Source organism: Nyctibius grandis, chromosome 1, assembly GCF_013368605.1.
Source record: "Nyctibius grandis isolate bNycGra1 chromosome 1, bNycGra1.pri, whole genome shotgun sequence".
NCBI lineage: Eukaryota > Metazoa > Chordata > Aves > Nyctibiiformes > Nyctibiidae > Nyctibius > Nyctibius grandis.
The window spans coordinates 90,334,519-90,356,730 of NC_090658.1; positions in this window are offsets into that span (position 1 = coordinate 90,334,519).

Below are 22,212 nucleotides of genomic sequence, written 5' to 3' on the forward strand. Positions count from 1 at the left end.
TTTATATTCTCCGGAGCAGCATTCAGCTCCTGCAGTCACCCAGCCTCCTCCATTCACTGCACAACCTCACCACAGTGAGGGCTCAGAAACTGGTTTGTCTCATGTTGAACCTCTCCACTGCAGTAAGGGTTTGGGTAGGAGAAGCCCTGCCTGTGGCAGGCACGGGGAACCATTCCCAGGGCCATTCAAATCACTGAGTGTGGTGACAGCAATTTGGTTTGGAGTTTGGCAATGATGACTGTAGCTTCCCCAAGGAAGGACTTGGCTGTCCCTGGTTTAAATACCCTATGACTGTCCTCCATGGTGCAAATGTAGCCACAAATGCACAGCTCAGAGGAGCTGGGGGAAAGGCAAAGGTGCTATACCGTAATACACCATTGGGATATATCATAGCTGGATGGCTAATATGGGTAGGAGAAAAAAAAGATGGCCCTAGACAGTAACAGAACTGCTCACACAGACTGCAAGCTGATCTGGAGATGCTAACACTCTGCCTTCTTCTCTTCTTCTCTTCTCTTCTCTTCTCTTCTCTTCTCTTCTCTTCTCTTCTCTTCTCTTCTCTTCTCTTCTCTTCTCTTCTCTTCTCTTCTCTTCTCTTCTCTTCTCTTCTCTTCCTCTCCTCTTCTCTTCCTCTCCTCTCCTCTCCTCTCCTCTCCTCTCCTCTCCTCTCCTCTCCTCTCCTCTCCTCTCCTCTCCTCTCCTCTCCTCTCCTCTCCCCTTCCCTTCCCTTCCCTTCCCTTCCCTTCTCTCCTAGCCTTCTCCCTGACTGGTAGGAGATCACTACAATCCGTCACTACATCTCTACACTGGAAAACATCAAAAACTGCAGATCTCCATAACTATGCCTTGTTCCTTCCATTGACTAAGTTGTTTCAGGCATAAATGTATGCTAGAACATTTCTCATATGTCTAAGTGAAAGTTTCTAGCCGGGGAAAGACACTCCACTCTGATTTCATGCTTTTGCTAGAGGGTGTCTCCCCACCTTCAGAACACCTATTTCACAACACGGAAATCGGAGTGAGCTTGCGTGACTACATGTCTATGTGGCACCTCCATAGAAATAACTCTGAAAGCAGTGCATCGTTTGTGTGGTTGTAGGGATGGCCTCCCAAACCGGAAAGCAGTGGCACAAAAGCTACCAAGAAGAGACCTCCCAAGAACAGTTTCCAGGAAATTGTGTGTTGTTGCTGTGGAAATTGTAATTACAGTTCAGTTAACATATGAAGATCAGTTTCTTCTCTTTGCCAGTGGTCAGGCTCCCTGTTGTCACCTGTAGGAATTGTGATGTGGATTAATAAATAGGATGGCATGACCTCAGATAGGTATGCCTCTGCCTATCCTCCTCCTCTCAGCTACACACAGTCAAAACTCTGTGAAATCCTGATGGCAGCCCTTGAGAAATGTTCTTGCTTACTTCCAAAAAAATATAAAATCTATTCTGAAACAAAAAAAAAGAGAAGAAGAATTTATTGGTGAAAGAAGTTACGTTGTGAAAAATACCATTAGCCACCTCCAGGAAATCCACAATGACTGTTCCTTTGTCCAGGGTTTGTGTCTCTTGGGCATGTTCCCTTACAGAGTGCACACGTTTGTGGATGCTCACTGTTATCTTTGTTGTTTTATTTGCACAGGGGAACAGTGTCAATATTCCATGGTTCGGGTTGTCTAGAGGACAGGGAAGCAGTGACGGAAGACTTAGTTCTTTCAGGAGTAGGGTCCAAACAGTGATTATTAGGGCTGAATAATTCAGAAAGTTTTCAGATAATCTTAGCTTAGGCCCCGATCTTCCCAAGACAATGGTCATACTTCATTTTTTGCTTGCACAGTCACACTGAATTCAACGGGAGTAGGGCAGCACATTTAAAGCTAAGCCTATCATAAATCACCTTTCTGCGTTAGGACCTCAATCACAGTCTGCTCATCGATATTCCACGGGAAAAAAAAAGTAAATAAGTTTGCTTTGGCCCCACTTGAATTCCTTTTGTGTTCATTTTCTGTGACAGTTTGGGGACTAGACCTTCAGTAACAAATAAAAAAAAGCATGAGGAAACAGGTTTTAAAGCCACATATGTAAGTTCTTGTGAAAACCCAGTTGCATGTTTGCATAAACAAGGATTCAGGCTAGGTGTTTGCACAGTGCTCAAAAACGATGCATATGATTTATCACAGCACCAGCAACTATGGACTGTGGATATTTGCTTTCAATCCACAGAGTTAAAGATTAGAAAAGGTAACTGGTGAATTCATTTGAATAACAAATAGACTGGGGAATCACAATCTGTTCTCAGCTATTCAATGGATGAAAAACAGTAATTCATTGAATATATTAGTCTCTCAATTCTAGTAATTATTAGAGTGGAGTCAGAGATTTGAAAACAATAATTTCAGGAGCTACACATTATTTCTATGATCAATTGATAAGTGATGTTAGTGTATGTACTTCTTGGCTTCTGTTTCAGTCACAAGTAGTTTGCAACAAATCCTCCCCCCTCGCCGTTCAGTGGCTGGCTGACAGTGCACTCAGCCAAGCACAGGTATAAGGATTTCTAAGATCAAAGCAAGAGTTAGCTACATTATTCATGTGGTATTAAATTTTTGACCCCTGCTTGTAACTCACAAATTACAGTTACGAAACTCAGTCACCTAAAGCATTTGCAAATGAATTTCAGCAGCCACGTGAACAGTTGAGCTAATCTGTACCATGAATACACAGGGAAGGAAATCTTGGACATTTTCATTTTGCATGAAAGCATGAATGAAAGGACTTCAAGGAAAACTGGTAGCAAAAAGCAAAAGCACTTTTGGGAGAGGAGAGACAACACTGGAGATCTGTCAGCAGCCAGTATTTCCATGATCAATGTTCAATTTTTGCGGAATTTGGTCAGAAATTAAGGCAGGTTTTGCAACCCTCCTATCAGGCAACTTTTCTTCAGAGTATCCATCCCTTTGGCAGCTCTGCGGGAAGGCACCGGGCTCCCGGGCTCCGGCACCTTTGGCTGCTGGAGGGGTCCTGGGAGCTCCGGGCTCCTGCAACCCCACCAAGAGTGCTGGGCTCCTGGAAGCTCCCAGCAGGGACTGGGGGCTGTGGCTGTGGATGTGGCTGTGGCCTGTCCACAGCCTCATAATTTGGAGAACTGGGTGGAAATTCTGTGGCTCTGTCTCACAGAGAGGATTTAAGAAAGAGTCATTCCTCCCTCAGAAGCCATTTCATCAACTCAAGTCAGAAGCAGCTGGATGCCTACAGAAAAATCTGGAAAACCAGTATTACATGTGAAAAGGAGAGGACAGAGCACTAAGAGAGATGAGATGGCGGATTGCCATGCTGTACTCACCCAATTAGTATGCTCCTTCCTCCATTTGCTCACTTTGTCTTTCCAGGCTTCATAATCTCTGGTGAACAGATCAAGGGGTGGAGCTGAACTGGCAACTGTCACCTTACAACATTGCTCCTATAAACACATAGTACTAGCACAGGCAGAAGGCACCGTCGTGCTGATCATCATCCTCTGAGTCAGCCATTTGCAAACACCTTCTCCAGGCTGTCATCTTGCCACTATGAATTCAAAATCTGAGTCAGAACCCAATTTAAACTGCTATAATTAACAGTCCCGATTTAACCAAACCTAGCAGTTTGTCATGTTGCATTCTCTGCATACATCTGAGCATCTCGCGTTTGGGCTCCTTCGTGCTTCTCTGCTCGACCCCTTACGCTGCGAAGAGGCTCGTGCCCGAAGAGCATCAGTGGTTTTAGGCTCCCGTTAGGGCAGAGTCCAATGGCAGCCGAACAACAAAACTCGTCCGTGACAGATTCGTTTTCTTGTTAAATTGCAAAGTACCAAACGTGATGGACTGGATGCTGCTGCGTGCTGATCTATAAATACCAATGAGTAAAAAGGGGGTGAAGCTTTGCAAATCGTTTGTCAGTGAAACAGAGCTATTATAGAACAGAGTGGCCCACTGCAATGAGGGAGCTCCATGGCAGAGCCCGGGCTGGCGAGGGAAAAGCCTGGGTGCTGCGTAAGGGAAAGAGGGGTGGAAGCATCCTGCTTGCTAGGGAGCCCCAGGAAAATTAGACCAGCCAAGATTACTATGTAGAAGACAATTGTATATCAAACAAGCTAAACATGAGCACTCTTTCCCTTATAGTTTCTAAATGCTGTTGTTACTAATGAAGGCTTCACTCTGGGGAAGGTCTCTGGTCACTGTGTACGGCTTAGGAGTGTCCCTATGTTTATTTTTAGGGAATTCCCTGCATTTATTTTTAGGGAATTGCAAATAGGTGACTTACAAACTAACTCATGTTTTTGCAGCCACAGGTGATGCCATGCCAAAACTGTGGGTGGAAACATATTTTTGAAAAATGTGTCTTTTTGAGATTTAGGGAGGATTTTTTTCCTCCACTTCCTTTCCGTTACTTCTTTTCCTTTCTCTCACCATCCAATCTGAATGATGCATTTGATCTTTTGTGTTTTGCTGTTATTTATTTTTACAGTGCTGCCTTCAGGATGCCACTAAGAGCTCCTGTCTCTCAACTCAAGTGCTGAGCAAGTGCAACTGGAGAACCATCTACTGCCCAGAAGTGCTTACAACCTGCATCGACTGGGAACACGTGACGAGATTAACTCAAATTCATACAGCAGATAAGCAGGCAAGTTGGGATAAACTCCATGTCTCCAAATTTGGTTTAGGTAGCCTATGCCCTAAACCGCACCCATTCTACTGTCTCAATACTTTGCTGTGATTCCTCTCCATCCTGCAGCCTCCTATGGATGCCCACTGTGCGTATCCTTCTGCGAACACACCCAGTTGAGCCTTTGCAATCGATTTTTTTTATACTTATACATTGCTCTGCTTCCTTACAGAAATACCTAAACGTCAAAAATAAAGGAAATTTTTTTAAGAAGTCCCTGAGAAACCCATGACTCCCATGCTAGCCGTGTCAAACATGCATATTCTGGTGTTAATCAATTTGCAGTCTTCTCGTGATGTTCTGTTCATTATTTTAGCATCAGTTTTACATATCACTGTATAAATGATCATTACATGTCTTTGGAGAGAAAGAGAAATATATTTTTGACAATGCATTTTTAAATGTCTACAACTGTACATTTCCACAATGAATCAGGAAAGTACACAGCATTCTTCAAATCAAACTCTTGTTCTTCACTAGCTATTATAGAACCTGTGTATACACATAATAGACATCTATGCGGTATTATATGTCTGCATACACACTTACTTATGCAGAAAAAATCCCATGGAGTTCTCATTTATGCTCTCAATGACCAAGATGAGTAATAAAAAAAATCTTGCCTCATCATACATCTTTCTACTTCAGTGAATTATTTTTTATTGATGTTGCAAGTCTTAATTTTAAATCCAGTTTTGATGAAAAAAGTGGCTGATCATCTGCCCTGTTATTATACAAAATGTATTTCTATCAAGTGGAAGGAAATATAATTTGTAAAATGATCAATTACATAATGATTATAGTGGATAAATACATTCTCTAACATCATTTGTTAAATGGAGGAATTTAATATGAAATAGTAGATTTCCAAATTTATACAAATAACACCAGATGGTGAGTAGCTAGTTTTAATTAAATTAGGTTTGATAATTATAGCTGTTTAATTTTTAGGTTTGACTCAGATTAAAAAGAATGTGTTATTTCCCTGTAAATCTATTTTTAGTTTCCTTCCAAGGTTGTGAATATTGCGTTACTTGCCATGGTCTGGAGTGGCAGAAGGCTGTGGTCAGCTTTCTGGTGGCTCGTTTTGGCCCGCCTTGGTCCTGCTTCTGCAATTCGGAGGACGCGGTATGCTGCGGTTTGGCTGGGACCCCCCTGATGGGAGTCAGAGGGAGTTTTGCCAATGGAAGCAGGAGGGAGTTTCTGCCACGGCACCGAAATATGTTTTCAGAGCCCAGTCTGTTGGCCCCAGCACTGCGTTTCAGCTGCTTTTGAGCAAAGGAATAAGCCTAACGAGAATGATGTCCTTGTGGTTGTGCAGATTGGGATGAACTGTGTTCAGCCACTTGCATTTCCGTGCTGTGTCTGCAGTGACCTATCTACCCACAGACACACTTGCACTCGCTGCAGCTTGTGTCCTGCGACATTTTCTTGAGGAGGACCATGCAAGGGCTAAAGCCTGGCCAGCCGCACACAGCAATAAAGCGATGAGCCCTGGGGCTTGTACTCTGCTCTAACACACCCTTTCTCATCTCTACTGCTTTCTTGAAGTTCATCTGATTTGGTCCCAACTTTGAGCTCACTGAGTCCCAATGACTCCACTGAGCCATGGAAATATGCTTAAAGCTACAAATGTGTCCAAGCCCTTTTTAGACCATGGGCAGAGTCCAAAGCCTATCTTGCCTGACCAGCTCCCTGATAATCAATGCTCATGATCCCACAGGAATCACCTTCTGCCCTTGGATCAAGCCAAGTGTAACGTGGCCAAATCAGGACCCATGTAATTGAGTCCGTTCTCATTTACAGTTTTTGCAGTTTCAGCTACAAGCCCAAATGAACACTTTAATCAACTTTTTAGGTCACATCTGCAAAATGGGTGTTGGCTTCAGTGATGTCTGGGAATGCTCAGCTTCTCCCCAACAGTGAGAAACTGCAGGTAGAAGTAATCATATGAAAGTAACTGTGAGACATTTGCTCCTTCAGACCTATGTGATGCTCAGGGGAAGGATTCTTTCAGTGTGACTGAGTTTGCGGCACACTTCTCTATTGCTTGAGCTGTTAATGCAGTTCCTGGAGCCTGTACACCATAAAAAAGAGGTGGGGTGAGGTGGGGAACAAAGAGGTTTGATTCATTGGATCATCACAGTTCAAAGGCACTTGGAATATTGTAATTGTAATTGAATATTATAATTATAATTGAACATTATAATTTAGAATTTGAATTTTGCAATTAAAAGACGTGTTCAGGATCTGCCTATAACTCCTGGAAACCATCAGATGCTTATGACTTCCAGCAAAGAGCATTTTAGACTGCAAGAAGCCAGTCTGAGGGCTTACTCTCCATTTCATATGACATTATGAAACTTAAACGATGCCTTAAATCATCTTCCCCACCGCAGCTTTCTTAGAGCCGCACTTGGGCTGGCACGCAGGCAAGGTGGTGCTGTCCTGCCTCCTCTCTCTAAAGTCCTTTTTCTTTTATCTCAGTTTTCTCTTGGCAGGGTTCTTCTTCCATTATCTGCCTAGTGCAAATCCCATCTCCTGCTCTGCTTTCTTTTTTTGTGTGTGCTGAAAAGTGGCCCCTCTGAATTTGTATTATATTGATTATGTAAATCACCACTTCTCCTCTAGATTGCTTTTTCTTTGTGAACTGGGAGTATAATTTGCAGTCTTCTACCTGATAATTGTGAGGATAATTTGAGCTGTCTCTCTGTGGAGTCATCAGTGACTGTTTTAATTTCCATATGTGAGCAGTGCTCTTTCTTTTCTTTAACTTTTTCCCTAATCCTTCCTCCTTCTGAACTACTGGATTGATTCTGCTGTTCATAACAGCATCACCTGAAGTGTGTTTTGGAATTTCTGCTGCTAGTGAGATTGAAATTTCTCTACAATGTGACAGGTTTTTCAACATTTCCAGAAAAATCAAAATCCCATAACTATCAGCCTGACAATAAAATTGTCTATCTGTAATGGAAAATTGAGGACTCCAATACGGTCATTTTTTTCACTGTGAAAATGTTTCAAAATGAAGTAAACCAATAGCATTTTGTTGTGAATAGTACCTATCTTCCATCAACTTGAAATGCCAACTATAGATATCAAAATTAAAATAATGAGAGGTTCATGACATACTGGTCTGTTTTTCAGCACTGAACGCAATCCACTGACTAAGTGCCATGTAGCACATTTAACAGCAAATGAGATTTAATAAATCTATTCACAAGGTTTCTAAAGGATAAAGGAAAAAGTCTAATAGCCTCTTACTGGCAAGTGTCTCAGAAAAGACAGCCATTGCTATATTATGCCATTTTAAAGAAAGGACTGCAAGCAGTTTCTTTCTCCCTTGTTGATATGATACTGGTATTGGCTAAGCACTGAAAATATGCTGAAGGTTTTAAAAGTTACAGGTGGAGAGGAACTCTGAGCCAATATGCTTAGGTGTGAGACCCCAAGCCAGCTCCCTTTGCTATCAGTGGTCCTCTGGAGATGGCTCCCAGAGCACCCGGAGGCGGCACAGAGCGTAAAGTCAGGATGTCTCTACAGTGCCCTGGGCAGAACTAATGAAAACATGACCACGGCTCTCTCTTCAGCTTTTCATTTCAGATCAGACATTTCAAGCCTGCTCCTGTGGAAAATCCACGTAAGATGTGGTTGTGATTGAATTAGTTGCTTTGGGACTGAGTTTCACTAGGAATTGCACCATTAAAAAAGAGAAAATCTCTTAAGGTGTAGCAAAATGTAAAAAAACCTCTCTCAAATTTCTTACCAAAACATTTCTTCACAAAAAAAAAAAAATAATATTTTCTGTGGACTAAGGAGTTTTATTTTTATAAACTGATAATGTTTCATTCTGCTATTTTAATTAAGAAAAAAATATATCAAATGCTACACAAACTTTTCTAAATGCAAAATAGTTTGGAAAAAAGTATCAGTATGTTCCATTCCAAAAATGTCCAAAATGGGTGACATCTTGACCCAATCAATATGCTTTTTTAAATTTCTGTCTGCAAGAGAAATGTCGTTGTAATTAGTACATTTTCATGAAATATTTCCCTTTGGACAAACTGGCATTTTCTAACAGGAAAATATTCTGTTAGAAAATTTCAGATCGATGCTACTGTTAACGCACTACGCAGTTGCACCTGCAAGTAAACTCATGCATCTGGGCGCTGTTGAAATCCATGGTAATTCTGTCAGAGGCTTCAAAGAGTCCAGAATTACAAATGTGTAGGTACGTGTGTATGAATATACGTATCTGTATCATTTATATGTATCATCTCTCTTTTACATATCTATACCTAGATAATTATAGCTCCTGCTACATCCACACCAGGAAAATGACTGGTCTAACAGATGGAGGTCCTGCAGGAAACCCTAAGAAGAGCCAAGGTTGGGGGAGAAGCGAGGCAAAGGCATATGTTTTGTTGTAGCTTGAATTACCAGAGAGCTAATCCCCAGGAAGGGGGTACATTTGACCTTCTGCAGCACAGGGAAGGTTAACCTTTAATATTTCTCAATCAACACATTCCTGGGGAAAGTTTCTGTTTCGTTGTAGTATTAAAAAAGCATAGAGATATTTGCATTTTTAGCAAGATGGAGATTGTAGAGGATTTTTTTTTCAGCAGTAGTCATGCAATTTGTCAACACTGTACTAGCTGAACAGCCGGTCAAATGAGACTGTCTCTTAAGTCTTTAAATGTGGCCAGTTTCCCAAATTCAAACAATGCAGCCCAAGATGTTTATTTTCATTCTTGGTTAGCTGTTTAATGGTTTGAATGTGATATTAAGCATCGTTATCAACTGGTGAAAGGTGAAATGATTGAAATGAATAAGAAATGCTACATTTCAAAATGTATGGGGCAGTATTGCTCCCATGAGAACTCCCTGATAGATTTAGGGTACAGAGAGTCAATCCTTTATCATCATGCCTGCCCTGCTCTTAAATATTCTGACATCAAACTGAACATTAAAGTAGAACACTGGAATATACCATGCAAGTAGTAATTTAGTGATAGAAACTCGTATGCTCATAGGAAAAATTTCAGAAGTATGTGAAGTTGTTTGAATGGTAGGATTGGGGAAAAAAGTCTGTCAATGACCATTAAGAATACATTTTCAATGCATGCACAATAGCACTAAAAATGACATATATAAACACAATAGGCTAAAAAATAGGCTAACAAATTTTCAACGCATGCACAATAGTACTAAAAAATACAGGTATAAATACAATAGGCTAAAAAATACAGATATATGTTCTCTGTTAGCAGTGTGTAAGCATATGTATGTCTGTGTCTGTATGAGTGAGTGCATGTCTGTGCACATATGCACGGAGCTATGAAGCAAGGGCATCCCTTTCTCTTTGACATCTACATAGAACCTCCTCACTAGTTCTGCTTTTGAAAAGTCAGCAATTCTTTGTCTTAAGCCCAGTACAAAAATCCTCTGAGATTCTTCTTCTATTCTGACCTTAATTCTGTTAGTTGTGTCTAGATACTGTAGCAATCTTTAGGTTAAAGTACGAGAATGGAAGCTTTAACTTCAAATTCTTCTGCTTTTGTGTATTTATGTCAGAGCTCTAGCATTGCTCTCTCAGTGGGGAAAGATGGAGATTATGGGCTTGTTATCTGGCCAGGATTTCTCTACTTCAGAAAATATAGGTCTTGATAAGCTGTCTTCCCCAGCAAGGAAATTAATAACCCTGTTGGGTTTCTTAGGATAGTAGGTTCTGTATATGCCAAGTATCTGTCTATCCCTCAGCATTCTCTGTAAGAAATGTACACATGTATGTGTAAATATGTGTGTGTGCATAAATGTGTACAAATATATATGTGAATATTTGTAATTAAAGAATATCTCTGTACATGGAGCTGAAATGATGTTTGTTCTGGTTGGCACGTTCTGCAGATTCATATTGGAAGCCCTTAGATTTACTTCATCAACATATCACACAGAATCGGCAGTAATAACTCTGCATTTGATTTTGATTGTTTAGCTGGCTGGATGGTGATCTCTATCTATCAAGCACTTACGCTATTTAAACTCACCACTAAGGTATCTGGGAACTCACGGTGGGCATCCACTGATTGCTCAGTAGTATGATTTACAGCCCCTGAATGTTTACCATAATGTTTCTACTCCTCTGATCCCCAAGACCATGCTCTGGCATCACAGGCATATGGTGGGGTCTCTGTTTAATCTGTACAGGGAGAGGAAAGAGCAAACCTTGCTAATGCACCCGCACTCTCTCTGCTGGCTAAGGGAACGAGAATGATGTTTCTGTTATAAAAGCCTTCACTGCTTGCATTAGAGATGGCAGCGAAGTAGCCTGAGGGATACGCTTGTGTGTTGTGCTAACAACATATGTTAGATCTATGCCAACATCCTCCTCACTCGCTCTCCCAGGTGCCTTAACTACAGCTGAGACACAAAGGCTGGTGGTACCTGCTCCAAGGGGAGAAGAGCTGGGACTAGAGAGGTAAATGCTGAAGACAGCTTTCAGGAATGGAGAATGTGAGTTATGTGTCACGCACTTGTTTCGTTTCAGAGATAGCAGTAAATCTAGACCCCTGGTAGGACCTAATTACCTCCCATCTGAACACTAACTCAGAAGCTACATGCTGTCGAGGAGAGATGGGAACTCATTTCCAAGAACACAGGCACAAACACATTTTTATTGGCTGTAGAGAATGGTACTGTGTGTGCCAATATAGCATGGATGTCTGACTCAGAACATAAAGTGCAGGTGCCAGCAGAAAGAAGATGCTGCTAAGAAATACCAGCTCTCTGGGACTGCAAAGTATCAGCTGTCTGGGGAGACCAGAACTGGGAACAGAAAGAGCCGCTCATGACTGAAGACATGTTTTCTTTGCCATCTCATCAGTTCCCCTCGTGCTCTTCACCCTGGTGTCAGAGTACAGAGCCATGGCAGCGGGAGTGATGGAGCTGCCCCTTCTGAGACTGATCCAAAAACTCTGACGCCCTCTTCCGCAGGGAAACTTGCAACCTCAGAGACTCTTCATCCACATGAGAGAGGAGTGAGAGGACAGCATTAGACAAATGCAGCTATTCCTCTCCTTCTCATGAGATGTTCCTGGCAGCGGATAAGACCTCGTGGCTTGCCCTCATCCCTGGAGTCTGCTCTAGCAGGTAATCATCGGAGAAAAGAAAATCAACAGCACTACTTTATTTTGTACAGTGCCTTGCACAGTGTATCCCTGATCTGACTGGGCCTTTGGGCACACCAGACCTACAGGTAATAACAACAAACAGTGCCTGTCTCTGAGGATAAGAGTGGGCAATGAAATTGTCTTTGGATAAAAATAGTTCCTTTCGATTGTGTATTTTCTGCTGGCTCTTTCCCTTCAGGCAATGTATGACAACTTGAGGACCAGGGTTTTTTCATCCCCGAAGCAATGTTTTATTGCTCTCTGCCTTAAAATCAGTCAATATTTGTAATAATCTGTCCATCCCACAGGTAACTGCATGACTTTTTGGGAAAAAAAAAAGAATGAAGATGGCAGCACAATTTTTGACAAGACTTGGAGAATTAAGATGACAAAAAGCAGGCTGGTGGGCTTAAACTTTCTGCAGTGATCTGAGAGACTTCCTTGTTTTACACATCCTTCTGGTCATTTATACTTTAATGTTACGTTTACTATGCAAACCCCATGTAGGTGCAAGTGTATGTCTTTCTGTGTGTATGCACTCGCATATGACTATATTTGCTTATTTGTATGTGTGTATGAATACATGCAGCTCGTGTGGGTGGCGAGAAGCTAAAGGAACATTTTCAAGGCTGACAAGACCAACATTTGATCCTCCTTCAACCAGCTGGGTTCTTCTAAGTGCGTGCTGAGGCAGCAGGAGAAAGAATCCCCTTTTGGGCTGAAGGATGCAGCAAGACCAAGGCTGCAGGAGGATAAAAAACCCCAGCTCATCAGCATGGTGACGAAGAGTTAACTCAGCACACAGAGTCTTCTGTTAGCAGGGTTATGCTGCCGACAAGGCTTGATAGTATGGAGGTCCTCTCCTCCCTGGTACACAATGAGAGCCAGCAGAAAGTTGCCTGGAGATGAGTCTCTTGGACTCTGCACACAGGATCCTAACGGCCCACGTCCCTCGCCAGCTATCAGTGACAGAGCTGCCACGGAGAGGCAAGAGAGGGCACAGCTGGCATACAAAACCCTGCCATCAGCATGCCCACATCTGCTGAATCTGTTGTGAGCAGTTCACCCAGCTGGGATTTTAATACGGCTACATCCCTCCTTTTGGAAAGTGGTATTTTTCCCCCTTAATAATAGAGATGTGAAAAAAAGAACCAACACCAAATTAAATGTTTTTAGGGTAGCACATATTTGTGAAATTTTAGGCCTGTTGACCTTGGCAGGGTCCCTGTAAGAAAGTAGTACAAAATTAGTCGCATTTGTTGTTCTGAAAGGCCATCAGCCACGAAGGCAAAGGCAGGCAGAGGGAGAAGCAGCCTGCGGCTGCAGGGCCCAGTCCTGGAGATCCTGCCTGTGATCCCGCAGTGCTCCGCAGGCTTGGGTGCAGGGTGCCTGGTGGGTAGTGGTGAAATGAGGGGGTGGATGTGTGGCACAGTCAGTCCTACGCTTCGCAGTTCCTCAATTGCAGCTGCCATCAGTGGGAGTTTATGGCACCAGGCACCCTACATCCAAACCTGTGAAGTGCTGCTGCGGGAGCTCAGGGGTGCTGACAGCTCTTGTCACCTCCTGGGAAGCGCTCAGACCCACACAGGACTGGGCCACACACACCACTCCCACCTGGCATCTTGCCTTTAGGCTAATGACACTGTCTGCGAACTCTAACAGATTTTTTTATTCCATGGATGGACAGATAGCTCCCAGCTTGACCCAGCAGACTCCTTTCCTTTCTTCCATGGCCTTTATATTTTAGTGAAACACCTTAAATAGCATTTGTGTAATCATGATTTTCTGCTGACCCATATTCTTAGCACAGGTTCAAACCCTGCCAGCAGCTGATCCAGGTTCAGCTTGTTAAATCCTCCCTGTGTAGCTGGGGAAGCAGAATTAGTTATCTGGGAGGAGAATGAGACACTAGGAGCAGGGGAGAGAAACGTAAGGAGAGACAAGTTCCTGGAGGAGTTAGGGCTGAGCCCCAATTTCGGTTTCTCTTCTGCTGTGACACCTGCAAGCCAATGTCCCTCGCAGGCATGAACCTGGGCACTGATTTAAAGGTTGAGTACTCTGCTAGAGGTAGGGCAGGGATTTAGGGCTGGAGATGATTTACAGATCCTGACATGGGACTTTGAGGCATCTGGTCCTTGGGGTGGAGTCCAGAGGCAGAGACAAGGTGCTGAGTTCCCTGCACCTCCGAATAACAGCCAGAAGAGCCAGTGGGCTGAGCATACAGCTTAGTGTAGGTTACGCCATATGAAACGCTGACACTGCTTGTCATAATGTATAACATAATGGCACCACTTCTCCCCCTTGTAGGACTTGGATGCATGTGTGCCGCAAGCAAGAGCTGATTTGCAAGCGAAGTTCAAACAGCTGAATCCATTCGGGGTTCCCTTCTTCCTACCTCCTCCCCTTTCACGCAGCAACCTCATGACTAGGACTTGGGATGGCAGAGATCCCAAGCAAAAGTCCCTTTTCTCTGAATCTCCACTCCCTCTTCTTAAAACTGGTCAATTTGTTGAATTTTACTTTCTTCTAGCACGGGGACATGTGGGTGCCAGTCCTTTCTCCAAGAGGCTCTTTTTTTCGGCAAGATTCAAGAGCAGGGCAGTCCCTAGGAAGGTGGGAAAATGTGGATTTGAACTTCTGCAGGCAGGAGAGGAAACTGAACCTGTATTTGCCCCAGCTGGGGTGAGTGCCTTTACCACACTGCTAGGAGGTAAATAGTACGTCCCTGTTTTCTCTATGCTCACTTTGTGCTAAGAATCCATTTTCCAGTCTGGACCACCTGGAAAATACATAGTTTGTGGATGTCACTGGGCTTAAGCATGTGATAAGTGCTGAGTTGCTAAGCTGTGATAAAGTACTCAGGTCCTAGAGAATATAGCTGTCAGAAACGTAGCTAAAGATTTGAGGCATCTGCAGGAGCAAGCTCAGGTTTACAGGCTCTTACTCCTGTATTGCATTACCAGAATTTGCCCATATCCTCTTCCAGACTGGAGCCTTGCCCTATTCATAGCACAGTAATAGGGTTCCACCACTGATCAGTTTAATTAAGTCTCATGAAGTTGCTGAATTAAATTTTGCCTCCAAAGCCACTATGGTATAATGAATGCTTGTATTGTAAGCTGGTAAGCTCACAGTGTATGGTCCTTCCAAGAGCAAAATAATATTTTCTTTTCAGTCTGATAACTCATCTGGAAGTATATAAATATAGAGGGCAATCCCGTATTTCCCCAAACAAGAGACGGGCAAGGGTTTTTTTTTTTTTTTGGTTCTCCAATGAAAAAAGATGCTTAATTACAGACCTCAGAAAGAACTTAGGCAGCACTGTAGTTGCAAATAAGACAAAGAAGAATCAATCTTTCAGAGATGATGGAGTAACATTAAGTAGACCAGAATAGATCCATTAGCAGCATGAACCCATTACTCTTGCCTAAATATTTCTAAAAGAACTGAGAATGGAAGCAGACCTATAGGCACCAAAACATCCTGTGGAATGACTTTGTTGACCTGGCTGACTGCTCTGTAATTCCCAAATCCACCTTTTCGTAAACTGGAGAGGAAAGAATAGAGCACTGCAAACACCTCTATTAATTGACCATGCTCTGATACTGCAAAGGTAAAATATGGTCATTCCTCCCTCAATTTAAGGAGCCCAGGGAAAGCCCATCCTGCTTTAGCTCTGTTGAAGAGACACTGCACAGAGATACATTTTAATCTTTAATGAAAGTTTGGACCAGACATTTAATCTGTGTCTTTAGTGATGAAGATGTGGATAATATTACCAGCTTACTACTATAAGTCGTCGGTGCTGGATGAAAGTTACTATGGGAGCAAAAATTGATGGTATGTTTCTCCCTAGTTGAATGCTTACAGAAAAATCCTTTGCTGGCTTGCTGGCCACAAACAGAACTCGCACAGGGGAAATCAAAGTTCTGCAGAACTTCAGGAGTCTCAGCATTTAGTCTTAAGCTTCAGATTTTGTAGGAGTAAATGAAAAAAAAAGAGAATAACACTGTCATTTTTGGAAAGAGACAAAGTTCATTTAAACTCTGCCTGGGAAAGAGATTAAGTGCTTGTTGGGAAGCCAGAACTGCAGTAGAACACTGATTTTTTTTTTTTTTTTTTTTGTGCCACACATTCACTCCTAATCCACATAAATATTTCCTTCCTCAGATACTTTCCTCTCAGGAGTTACTGAACGTTGTGACACTTTGAGGGAAGGTGTCTGCTCTGCTCCCGCCCTTTCCCACTTTTTTTACAGAGGTGCTACAGGGCTCCAGAAGTCACTTACCCTCCTCTTGGAGCAGTCCTCAAGTTCAAGCACTGCAGAGACCTCAGAAGGTGCCTGTGCCAAGCACTGAAGGCCCCTGCTGAGATGCTCTAAGCATCCAGGGCAAGGCTGAGGCCACAGCAGAGCCTGAAGGAGATGCCATATTGCCCCCCCAATGGTGCGAAAACACTGCCAAGGACCTTAACGCTGTCCAGAGCAGCTAAGGATCCACAGGGTACAAGCGTAATCTGTAACCATATTGGTCCCTTCCCTCCCACACCGCCCCCTCACCTCCCACACGCCCCCCGCTCTGATCTGTGTTCATGCAAAGTGACATTATGCTCAGGCACTTTTGAAATACTTGAATCCCTGAGTCAGACAGACAGATTTGTCTGTAATTTCCTAAGTTATGCTATGGATGGTTATAATTGTCAGTTCTGGCATCTGCCAAGAAGCCCCCTGAGACTGGATCACCAACTGACTTTTGCCAGGGCTTATGTTCTCTACCGAATATCCCACAGGAGCAGCTTGGCTACATAAAAACCCACTAGTTTGCAATATTTTGGATTTCTCAGAGAAGTCTCCAACACACTGACTGGTACCTAGGAGCTGTTATATGCCCCAACAAGTCAAACACATGTAATTATAAAGTAACTGCAAGGGTGAATAATGTATCACACATCATCATTTGAACATATGGACTCGCAGATTCTATGTAATGAGCAATAGTCTGTGTATTGCTGGGATCTCATACAGCTTGGGGAGTAGGTTATATATTCATATAGTGTGATGTGGCAGTCCTTCAGCTTATATGTCCCCACAAAAACAGAGGAGCTGATGCAGCCTTGAAGTAGTGCTGCTGGACGTGAGACTGGTCAGAAATGGACATCTGAAGGAAACCAGTGGTTTTAGGTCAATGTGCATCGAGTCCCTGAGCCCATTCTAGAAATGGCATTGCTAAAGCCCAGGTCCACAGGATGCCCAACCGAAAACTGGCATAGGTTATGTCTCCTCTAGTGAAACAGGCACATGGCACAGGCACAAGGAGTTGCATGCTCTTCTCCACATATTGTTAAATGGTTAGTATGGGCCCTGGAAAGGTTTTGATGTGGATTGAATAGTGCACTTCCAGACAGCGGCCAGTCTCAGGGATTGCCACAAGCCAGAGTGTTCTTGTGGCTGGGCAACAGGAGGGGAAAGGATTTCATTACTCCAGTTTATGCACCCAGCATTCAACACACGTAGGTCCAAAGCTGTGAGTATCAGCTCAGCTCAGCCCTGGAGATCCTTCATCCCTACCCATGCCTCTCCGCTGAGCCCCACTGCCCCAGGACAGGCTGCTCCACCAGCACGACTGAAGGCATTGCCTCACCTCCCTAACACCCCGGTGGCTACAAAATTCTCCTGGAACAGGTGATTTCTGGGCTCAAACACACACACCACAAGTGTATTGGGTTTGCACGGCAAGGTTTTATTAGTCGGGGGGCTACAGGGGTGGCTCTGTGAGAAGCTACTAGAAGCTTCCCACATGTCCAACACAGCCAATGCCAGACAGCTCCAAGACGGACCTGCCACTGGCCAAGGCCGAGCCCATCAGTGACAATGGTAGCACCTCTGTGATAATGTATTTAAAGAGGCGAAAAAAACCTGTGCAACAGCAACTGCAGCCGGAGAGAGGAGTGAGAATATGTGAGAGCAAGAACTCTGCAGACACCAAGGTCAGTGAAGAAGGAGGGGGAGGAGGTGCTCCAGGCGCTGGAGCAGAGATTCCCCTGCAGCCCATGGGGAAGACCATGGTGAGGCAGGTTGTCCCCCTGCAGCCCATGGAGGTCCACGACGGAGCAGATATCCACCTGTAGCCCGTGAAGGACCCCACACCGGAGCAGGTGGATGCCTGAAGGAGGCTGTGACCCTGTGGAGAACCCACAGAGGAACAGGTTCCTGGCAGGACCTGTCGCCCCATGGAGAGAGGAGCCCACACTGGAGCAGCTTTGCTGGCAGGACTTGTGACCCCATGGGGGACCCATTCTGGAGCAGTCTGTTCCTGAAGGACTGCACCCTGTGGAAGGGACCCACGCTGGAGCAGTTCGTGAGGAGCTGCAGCCTGTGGGAAGGACTTATGTTGGAGAAGTTCATGAGGATTGTCTCCCATGGGAGGGACCCCATGCTGGAGCAGGGGAAGAGTGTGAGGAGTCCTCCCCTGAGGAGGAAGGAGCGGTAGAGACAACGTGTGATGAACTGACCACAACCCCCATTCCCCATCCACCTGTGCTGCTCGGGGGAAGGAGGTAGAGAAATCGGGAGTGAAGCTGAGCCCGAGAAGAAGGGAGGGGTGGGGAAGGTGTTTTAAGATTCAGTTTTTATTTCTCATTACCCTTCTCTGATTTGATTGGCAATAAATTAAATTAATTCCCCAGAGTCAAGTCTGTCTTGCCTGTGACAGCAATTGCTGAGGGATCTCCCTGTCCTTATCTCGACCCATGAGCCTTTTGTTACCTTTCCTCTCCCCTGTCCAACTGAGGAGTGGGGGTGATAGAGTGGCTTTGGTGGGCACCTGGCCTCCAGACAGGGTCAACCCACCACAACCAGCTATATCTGGCCTCACCGGGGGTCTGGAGCCCCGTCTTGATAGAGAAAAGCAGGGGCAGTGAGCAGCAGCATCTTTCTCAGCTATTTTTCTAACGGAGGAGTGTTCCTCTGCAGGTTGCTTGTGCTGAGAAGAAGACATCCACCTCTGCACCACGCATGGACAGAGTGACAGCTGTGACAGCTGTGACTCAACTGTCCAAATCTCCCATGGAGCATGAGTAGGTAGCCCTGGTTCCTACTCCAGGGATTCAGGACTAGGAAGGTCAAGGCCCGATGCTGTAACACCTAGGAGCCGGTGGGCTTTCCGATGGATCCGGAGTTTGCTGCTACAAATGGTAATCTCAAATTTCCATTCTACGGGGAATTTCAACATTTTTCATTCATCTTTGGCGTAAAAAGCCCCCGGGTTTAAACCTCCCATACTGCAGATTTTTGTGAGGAAATATAATTGCCGTCAGCTGAAAGGTTTTGCTTCCATTTTAATTTGGAGAGCTTTTTCAATTTTGTAATTTAATTGTTATATATGAATAGAGCATAATTAATGTTTATAAATATGTAAAGGGCAAGTGTCATGAGGATGGAGCCAGGCTCTTCTCAGTGACATCCCTTGACAGGACAAGGGGCAACGGGTGCAAGCTGGAACACAGGAGGTTCCGCATAAATATGAGGAAAAACTTCTTTACAGTGAGGGTGACCGAACACTGGAACAGGCTGCCCAGAGAGGTTGTGGAGTCTCCTTCTCTGGAGACATTCAAAACCCGCCTGGATGCGTTCCTGTGTGACATGATCTAGGGAATCCTGCTCCGGCAGGGGGATTGGACTAGATGATCTTTCGAGGTCCCTTCCAATCCCTAACATTCTGTGATTCTGTGATAATAATTATTTTAATTATAAATAATATCAGATACGGTAATGCAATAATTCATTAGCATTCTAATTGGTAAGTGTTACTGTAACTGGTATTTGCTTTGGTAATTGGTATTTTAATTGGCAATTGCTATTCCAAATGGCCATTGGGGTAATTCTTACTAGTGACTGGTAATTACAATGGAAATTGTTAATTGGTATTCTAATTGGTTTGGTAATTCATATTTGGTTTTCTCATTGGTAACAGAGCAAAGTGGTCATTTGTAATAGATAATTGGTTTGGTAATTGATTTAGCAATTGGCATTGTAGCAAGTACAAAGTAAGTTATCAAAACACATTAATTTATTAATAACATAAAATACATAACATTTTGAAATGAAAGCTGGTTTATGAAACTGACAGTCAAATGTTTCCAAACAAAAAAAACATACTAAAATGTCTAATTTTAAGAAAAAATGCCTAATTTTAAGGACTTTTTAAAAATGGACGTTTGTGAACATAAACATGATCCTTTCAATTTCAGCAAATAGTTATTTTCCATTTGACTGGTTTAAATGTTCCATCTCATGGGATCAACACCCAAACCTTCTACAGAGCTGGTCTGTCACCCACCTGCTACCCCTGTGGGACAGCGTAGTGGGGTGAAGCATCCCTGCGGGTACACGGGCAGTTTTGTAGCCACTTAGATCACTCGCATCCCCATGGCATCAGCATAGCTGCCTCTGGAGAAAGTCCTAAATGTTACTGAACCAAGAGCAAGTTGACAGGGGCAATGGGTGAGGGGTGTCCTCTCCTCTTATTAAGATGACTTGGCATGGGCAGGATCATATGGCAGGATATCAGCCCCATGGCTGAGCTGGTCCTGCCCAAACCCAGTCCCAACAGCACTCACTTGCACACCTCCTGGGCACAGTCTCCAGAGAGACGTTTCCTCATTATCCTGCTTTGAAACATCCCCTCCTGAACTATCATCTGAACATCACATCTCCCTTCAGACAGGGCAGAATTTTCCCCAAGATTGCTCTTCAACCAGGATATTTGATGCTGTATGAAGTCAGATATGGTGAAAGAAGCTGGGTCATCAAACAGATTGTTCCTCATTTCCCATATACACGTGATGATTGTTTCCAATACTGGGGGTCCTTTTTTTGACATTCTGCAATACAGGGAATTCATAGTGCAATCCACTGGGTGGGAAACCACATGACTTTAAAAAAAAAAAAGACTTTGGAGTGCTAATATGCTAATGACATCCATATAAAGACAGCAAGACTAAGTTCTGAAGGGAGGAGTAACTAAAATTGCTCACTACAGCCTTTGATGCAAAAAATACTTGGTTGCTTATATAACTGATGATACAATTTTCACAGAGAAATATCCAGAACTGCCAGAACTATTTCTGTCATATTATGGCCTTTGGAAAACTATTGATTTTCTTTCAGATGCATCAAGTTGAGCATCCATTGTGCATTCTCCCTGTCCAAAATGGTTTGCCTGAAGATGTTTGAATATCTGGCTCATTAGACTGTGTGCTTCCATGATCAGCATAGAAATCCAAGATAGATAGAAAAGACCCCTTTGGTCATCCAGCCCAACCCTCGGCACTGCAGAATTGTTCCCTCTCCCTTCTACACATTTTTGACTGTTTTATCCAGCCCAGTTATAAATGCCTCAGATAATGGATTCCCCCTGGAAAACCGCTCACCACCAGTGACCACTGTTATTATGAACTGGGACTGGGATTACATCCAGTTACAAGAAGGGAGATTTCAATGCAATATGTACAAAAGGGGAACAGAGGAAGCAGCCAAAAGAAAGCTATGAACTGAATACAAAGAGCCTGTGTTTCAAAGTAAAAGACCCACTGCTTAACAAGAGAGTATGATTTTTGACACTGCATCTATTTCAGACAATCAGAAGGTAATCTGGACCTTTAACTGCAAAACAGAATTTCCTCAGTGTTGGGTGGGTTTTTGCCATAAGCCAAACTTCCTTCAGCAGGTAGCAGGAGTTTTGATGAGAGTTCAGTTGCTAAGACAGACATTTTGAGGGCCTGATCTTCAAACTGTAAAGTTCTGCTTGTAATTTCACCTACCTGAATTCCAAGAAAGATTTCCTTCTGTTTCCTCTACTTCAAATAATAATAAGGATGGGGAATTATTTTTAAGAGGCTCCTTATAAACTGAAATATGAGGGTGCATTTCTAACATTACTTTGGAGACCACCTTTATCCTTCTTAAATTATTTTCAAGCTCTATGAGGGTTTCAGCAAAACAATTCAAAATGCTTGTCTCCACTACCCAGTAGTTCAAGGCTGATTTGTAAATCCTTACATTAAGTTCATGGATTTTGTAATGTGCAATTACATTTTTCAAATGCTTCTCCTTTCCGTTACTCTTTTCCCAAGTCTCGTTTAATTTAACCAATCAAAAATCCATTTATTTCTGATTTGAAAATTAGCTAATGCAAACAAAGCCTGGCTGACATTTGCAAGTCATTTGCAAATGCCCTTATAGCCTGCAATCACTACTCTTTCCTCTTCCGAAACCACAATTATTGTGTCTCTGTGTGATTGATTGTGTGTTGGGTATATACTTTGAGATACATCAAGAAAACATGATATATTGC